Here is an 8,013-nt window from a genome sequence, read left to right as displayed (position 1 = left end):
GGCTCCGACTTTAGCATTCCTACAGCAGTAAAGGCCATATCAGGTACATTGTCTCAGCTGTTTGTTAAACAAAAATGAACAAACAAAACGAGATCTTCAGTAAACTCCAGCTAACTCTCTTCTCACTAAAGTTTTCCACTGTTTAAATTCCAAATGTCTAAATTAGCCACTACAGGATCCCTTCAGCTTATCACTGAAAACACTTGTTACTGTATTTGCTGACTTCCACTGTTCACCTAGATGTACGCGTTCCCCTAAGATAACAATGCCTGCAATACATAATTTATCATTTGAGGAATAGAAGAAGCAATATGAATTTTCAGGAAGATTTGGTTTGGTTTTAGTTCTGTTTGTGTCAAGGCATTTACAGAGTTAGTCATGCCCATTTGTAAACATTTTAAGTATCATACATATTTTCAAATGTTTTTCATCTTTCCAGTTGTCAGGGAAAAGATTTGTTGAAGGGCTCAGCTTTGGCCTCACTTTGCTTCTGTCAAAGACAAAGGTTTAATTCTTATCAGTGGCACCAGATAGTTGACATCAGATCTTTGGGAGATACCACTAATTATGTCTCCTTGGTTTGAAGAAGATGCATGATGTAAAGTTTTGTGTGTTTAGGGGGTGGTGATGCTTGTTTCATTTTTGTTTGGTTTTACTTATCTCAGGGTGTTAGGAACAACTTGTGGCAGAAAAAGGGTGTACTATTTATATTCTCATATCTGTTTTTACAAGAGAGGATAATTATAAGACTAATTCAGGGGGGAAAAAAGAAGGTCTGCATGTAATGAAAAAGTTAAAGAATGTGTGCAAGCACACTGTAGGAAGGTTTGTAAATACAGCCATATCTAACATGTCAAAATTGTTATAAAGATATCTTATTAGAATATACCATACCATGCATGCATATACAGGTTTTGTTGTTTGGTTTTTTTAATAGTGAGAAACACTTTTTCGGTACAATGACTGAATACTGTTTACTGTACAGAACTATGTACTCTTTACTGTACAGCACCAAGCACTCCTCCAGTAATGGTTCTATCAAACAAAACCTATTTTCAATGACAATTCTAAAGCAGCACTCTGGAAATGTTTTTTTGGTGGTTTTTTTGGTTTTTTTTTTTTTTTTTTAAATAACTGTTTAGAAGCTGCAACTTACGAACTCCATAAAATGATACACTATCTTTATTTCCTCAGCTTCATTAACTGTTCCTCATGTCTTTGTTGAGTGCTACAGCTAGACTTTGATATATCAACAAACATAATTTATGACTTTGTGGCTGGTTTATATGTTTACTTATAGGTTAATATGTATACTTGCTATGTTATCTAGCAGTTCATTTAGGATTTCCCATTTAAATTACCCTGGGTATTTAAAGGCCTTATTTGACAATGTTTCCATTGCATTGTCTTTTTCTTCCTGTCAGTTCAATCAATTATTTATTGATATATTTATAACGAAATATATACAAAAAGGGATAAACACAGACCAGGAAAACATATGCAAGGAAAACTGAAAGACAATTAATATATATTTACACTGCTTCCTTCCTACAAAATAGCCAGTAAACTAACCTCTGCACCCCTAGTGCAAACTTACAAAAGACTGATTCATATCATGTTTAACATCTAACAGCAGACTCTTACCCAGTAGCAGATGCAGCCTGAGTATACAGGAGAGCCAAAAGCAATCTCACTGCTGCAATCTCAGGAACTTGCTGCCAGACTACTGCAGCTACAGTTTGTGTTCTCTTGCATGCTCACTGCTTTTCCAGTTTAAGGCAAAAGAATTGATTGCAGAGAAACTCTAAGCAAAGATTGTAAAGAGCTAATAGGGGATGCAGAGGAACTGCTTTTTTCTTTAGTTGGTCCAGAATTTAAACAGAACATTTGAGCTGTGCAAAGTGTCATTAAATGACAAGCTCAAACATGTTGTTCCTGTGTTACAGCAGCGTTTTGCCATTAGTCAAGGTGGACTCTTCACACTTTCAATTACAATGAACTCTACACAGTGTCTACAACAAAAAAGACCACTCACCTTTTACAGACATAAATAAATGTATATGTAGCATATTTAGAGAAATTTTTAACAACAATTAAAGTTTAGCTGATCTAATTAGGCCTTTTATAATAATAGTCCCTACAATCCCTTATTGATTATTGACAGCAGGGCTTAATGCTGGGGAACAGAAATAAGCCACTAAGTTTGGGAAATTTTTGGTTTTATTTTTTATCACTGTATGTTAAAAGAAGAACTATCACTGACCTCAACTTGTCTTAAAGTTGATTGATTTTAAGGTTTAAAAGAAACTTTTCCCTGCTTTTGTCAATCAGATGTAGTAGTTCAGAGAACTGTGATGGAAATGCTACTCTATACTCTCAGGAAGATAATAATCTAGATTTATGAATCTCCAATATTTATGTGGGTTTTGCAGTTTCAAAGGGTGATTCAGAACCTCAGTAGGATGAAGTACTTCTTATAGCCACTCAATTCTCACCATCAATTAAAGAGGATGCTCAGGGAACATGGTTTTCTGTGTACACACACTTAGTTCTGGTTGTGACTAGGCTGAGTGAAGAACACTTAGAGCACCTCTAGTTGCTCATTACCACCCCCACCATAGATTTCCACCTCCCAGGTTCTGCCAGTGTGACTGGTCTGGTTGCTCCCCAACCTGTGTTGAAAGGAGCCAGGCCTACTCACTTTCATTGACAGGTCTTTGCAGGTCCATTTTGGTTTGCCCGAACTCAAGTAGTGACTTTTTGAAAGTCCGAGCCAGCAGAATTGAGGGTAGCATTTTTTAGAGGATTTTTATGGTCAAGGGGTGGAGGGGTCCCTTGACCTAGCAAAGCTGCCAATGGGGCATCACTGCAGGTGCCTTCTTGTCCAATGGCAACAAGGGAGGACAAATGCTGTAGTACAACTGCAGTCAGTTCCAGCAGCAGCTAAATTAGGTCTACTGCCCCCAGCTACAGATTACTGCCCCACTGCACTAACTGGAGGTTACCATTTCCCCAAACCCCACACTGTACCTGTGATTGCTCCCAGCCCTTATTTTAAATGGTTTGATTAATTACATACCTCCAAATATTTGTGTTTCTAACCTAACCCACTTTGATAAGTAGTGAACTGGGGTGTGGCCACATAAATTGGGATATTGATAGACCTGAGAGCAATCTCTATCTTCATCCTGGTTCAGTGGTAGGTGGAACAACACATGAGAACTTTGTTAAAGCCTTCTGAAAAGCAGTCAGGTCTACTTTTACCTGCTTAATATATACCCCAATGTAAAAAGCACTTCAGAGTGCTGCTCTTTTCTCATTTTTTAGCTACTTCATTCTAGAAGTGCTTGGACATGCTAAGAATAAATGTGGAAGGCAGTGTATTCTAAGTCAGTCTCCTGCATTAATAAAACAAATACTAACATCACACTAGAAAAATGAGTATATACTTACAGGTGTGTGTTTGTGGGTGCTTTTGGAAAGGGCTGACAGAGTTCTGAAGATAGGGTTACTAAAAGTAGAATTACTCAGGAGAAAGTTTAAGATGATAGAATCACTTCTCTGGAATTCTTGTCTAACTGAAATCAGACTCTTCCCCTGCCTGCGCAGGTTAAGTCAAGATTTACTATGTTTAATACTACTTTATCTCAAAAGGTGGTGCCTTTCTTGGCTCAGCTTTTGCATGCAAGAAGATTAGAAAGTGTTTTGACAAGGGAGAGAAAAAACATTGTAACAATTTTGTTGCTTGTGTCAATTTAGTGTCCATGTTAGCATTTAGAATGCCTCATGGCTGGAGGTGTTGCTGAACCTGAGACAGATGAAGGCCTCTGCTCTTGCTTCAGCAAGTCATGCAAAACAATGACCTTGTACGTAATAGGCCATAAGTTTCCTCAAGGAGGCTGTGGAGTCTCCATCCTTGATGACATCCAAAACCTAACTGGACACAGCTCTACGCAACCTGCGGTACCTGACCCCGCTTTGAACAGAGGGCTGGAGTAGACAATATGCAGAGGTCCCTTCCCACTTCAATCATTCTATCACCTTATAAGTTCTGTGATTCTGTGATCTTAAATGTTGAATTTCTCAATTCAACTGCCTAATACATGTGTGGAACTGACTGCACTTTTATTGATTTGTATAGTACAAAAGTAGGCGTGGTTTTCTGTCTTGTAGTAGCTAGCTACTAACTGTCTGTTTTCTGCTGTTCCCCACAGTATTTGTGGAGAGCACTATTGAATGAAAGTTCAAGAGATTTTAAGTGTGGTTGTAGTGGTTTGAGGTGGTAGAGATGTCCCTGAAACAATGGTAGAAGGAGCTTTGCTGAGTACTATGACATGTTCCAAAAGCTTAATACCTTGGAAACCATCATGATAGTAGTGTGGTCAATGTGGAGTGCTTGAAGTTTTTTCTTATTCAGAGATAAAACATAAAACTGTTCTGAAACTTATTTTAAATGGTCTACAGTTGTTCCTTCATATCAATTGAACTGCATGATAGGTTTCTTTTCAAAGGTAACTGTTGTAGATTATTTTTGCTCACAAATAACAATTCTGAAGTAACAGAAACTTCTACACACCAGACATCGATAATGATAATAAAATAATTATCAGACTCCAGAGTGTCTATGTTTGAAGGAGTGGTACTAACTAGAAATGTGTTGACTGCTTTGTTCATATATCCATAACCCCTTACCATCACCATTTGGAATTATTTGCCTACAGCCACATATTCTTTTGCAAGGAACTGATGACAATAATGTCTCTTCTGACAGTTCCAAGGGTGGATCTGTATTGCAAGTGTCATCCCTTGGACATGAAAGGTGATATAGAGCTACATTACACATTGATCTGTGTACTTCCTAAATGTTATTATAGAAAAGTGTTATTATAGTTTGTTACAGTTGCATTCCCTAATTACTTACGAACAGTTGTGAAGTTAAGCTATAAACTAATTTCTATGACAACCAAAAATACGGTCAAAATATGGCTTTTCTAGCATGGCCTACATCTGTGGTACAGAAGTTTTCACCACATATTGGAAAAGAGAATTTTTGCCTTTTTCCATTGAAAACCTTGAGATCAGCATTTCTCTTGTTAGTGTCAGAACTTTTCAGACAAGAGGCATCTCTCAACACTGGCAGGTCAGGTATGATGGAAAAAGACAAGAGCTGCGAAAAGAAGAAATTACCAGGCAATTCCTGTGCTTTTTAACTGAAAGCTGTAGCAGCAGGCCAGCCATCCTGAACTTAAATTCTGTTACAAAGTGTCACACAGACACAGCAGGAATGAGTATAGGAGTAGTAGAAAAACAACTTGCTGCTATTGTCACGTCCCAGTGAATTTCACCTACAACCTGCCACTGCCCAGAGATTTGATAGGACTTGCAGTGACATAAAATGAACACGATTCTGCATTGACACAGAAAATACTGAGGGAGTGAAGAAAGATACCAACTGGACTGTTTTACAGATCAGTAACTTTGCTGAGTGATTTCACCCTGAGGTGCAACGCTTCCATTTAACCTGAGTTTGGTTCAGTTGAGGAAAAAAGGCATCTGCAAATAAGTTATTAGCTCTACCACTTCTTTCTCTTGGCATCTTGCTGCTAAAATTTTGTATTTCCTTCACACTGCTCATTTGTTGTAGATAGCTCTAAATTAAATGTCAACAGGATTGCTTCTCCCCTTCCCATAAAGCTGGGGAAAATTACCTCTTCCAGTCTACTGGACTTTCCCTCTGCCTGTTACCAGGCTCCTACTGCTCTCACAGAACTGTTGTTGCTGTCTTCTAGCTGAAAGTTTAGAGAAACTGGAGTGACTGTGCAAATAAGATTGGGACAGTTCTAGAACTGAACTTAAGCATATACAGGGAAAGAACCACCAATGGGTGCCTTAGGAGATGACAGAATTTGTGTTTGCAGAGGTATTCTGAACTTGACAAGGTCTCCAGCTGTCTGCTTTAAGTGAGCAAAGGGTTTTACTTGATGACTTCCTGAGATTCCTCTCAAACTGAATTATCCTGCAAGTATAAAAGTAGATGGACAAGATGAAATAGGAATGTAATGATCATGGCTAGGTTTTGTGAACAAAGATTTGGGAAGGGCTCTACCCACATTTGCTACAAACACGCTGGTGGCTAAAAAGGCCAATGCGAGAGAGACAGGTCAGGTTGCAGTAGGCACAGTGGAAAGATTGCTTGGGTGGTATCAACAGGACACAGTTCTTTCTGTGTTGTCTTTTGTCCTCGAGAGTGATCCTGCGTGTGTTCTCAAAGGAAGCAGCAGCGTTATAGATGGTGTGTCTCCAGACCTCCCGACTGGAGGCCAGAGTAGACTAGTGATGCTGATCAATATGGCCAAGGCTGAGATGTTGTTTCAGGGAGTCCTTGTATCTCCTCTTCGGGGCTCCTCTCTTGCGGCAGCCGGCGGCAAGTTCACCACAGAGCAAGATCTTAGGGAGGCGGTGGTCCTTCATCCTTGAGGTGTGTCCTGCCCAGTGTAGCTGTGTTCTCATCAACATGGCCTCAATACTGGAATGTAATAGAAGGAGGAGAAAGGTAGCCATAGAACTAATCAAAACTTGTAATTCCCCCTACCCAAGTTATTTTGGTTTGAAATTAGATGTGGGATTAATCCAATGTTTTTGGGTGGCATAGGAATAAATCACTGCAGTTGCGTGCAGTTCTCCTGTCAATGACATTTCATCTGTATTAATGGAGGTCTAGCTCTCTTTTATCTTTCTGAACAGATGGACCACACTGAAGCTGCAGGGGATTGCTCCCATCATCCATAAATGATTAAGGACACATGAGAAAAATGCTGGATAACAGGTGGAAAAAGAAATAGGGAAAAGTTAAGTTATAGAGTAACACTGACCTATTTCCTTCCTGGGTTACTCAATACCTAGGCAATAGACTGTGTATGGTGATATGAAATTTGTAATTAACACAGGCATCTCCTCCTGAAGTGCATATTTCCAGTCTTTCCAAGTGGAACTATACCACTTCGTATAAACTACTTAAATATACACAATAGCATGTAAACAAGTGGGTGTGACTCCCTAGTTTGGTGGTTTACAGATGTAATTGGGAGCAAACCCAGCTGGGTTCCTGCCCTGGTGGATTATCAGCACAAATTAATTAATACAAGCTCAACAAAGCTGTTGAAACAGTATCAACAGGAGAATCGAAGCTCTTCTACTCCAGAGATACTGTAGTTTGTTGTCAAAGTAATGTTGTGGGAGAACAAGAGATATGAGTTCAAATACCCTCAGGTAGAGAGGAAAAATGAGGCCTATGGCTGCCACATCCATGTGTGCATCCTAACCGCTTAGCTCTCCGCTGAAAGGCAGGTGGCCAACGCCTTGGAAAACCTTTGGTTTCAGTTCTGCTTCTTCTGCACGTACTTGAGAGGGATTGTTTAGTTTCAAGTCATTAACAATTCAATTACTTCTATTTTTCTCATTAAAATTTTAAAAAAAAAAGGTATTTGATGGCATTTGAACTTCAGTTGAAGAACTGATTACACCACCTTGTAATGGAGTGTTTCTCTCAGCAGCACTGGTTTGTCTTGCTGCTGATTTATCAGGGTAATGCAATGAGGAGACCTGATACAACAGCTTCCTTGCATCTGGAGGATGGGAGGATGAGTGGATTCACACGGCAACACAAACCTTCGGGTTTAAGAAAGGGAGAACGGTCGCGATGGAGAAAGATTGCAGCAGATTTCAGTCGAGTAGGGGAAACCGGAACCTAGCAAGGAGAAAACGAAGGCAAATTTAAACAGGCTGAAATAATGCACCTGCACGACGACCACTGCAGGGTTTTGCGAGCGGATGCTCTTCGCCGTTCACCGCACGCAACTTGCCCGACGCGCCCAGACCTCCGGCTCGCCTTCCCGACGGCTGATGGCGAATCCCGGGCCCGTGATGAGCCGCTCCCGCCGGGGCGGGGGGCGCGGCGCCGCCGGGGAGCCAATGGGGACCCGCGGCCGCGCCGCTCCGCCCGCCCCGTCGGCG

The sequence above is a fragment of the Corapipo altera genome, unplaced genomic scaffold (genome assembly GCF_003945725.1).
Source record: "Corapipo altera isolate COAL_440 unplaced genomic scaffold, ASM394572v1 2, whole genome shotgun sequence".
NCBI lineage: Eukaryota > Metazoa > Chordata > Aves > Passeriformes > Pipridae > Corapipo > Corapipo altera.
Note: the sequence above shows the minus strand (reverse complement) of the source record.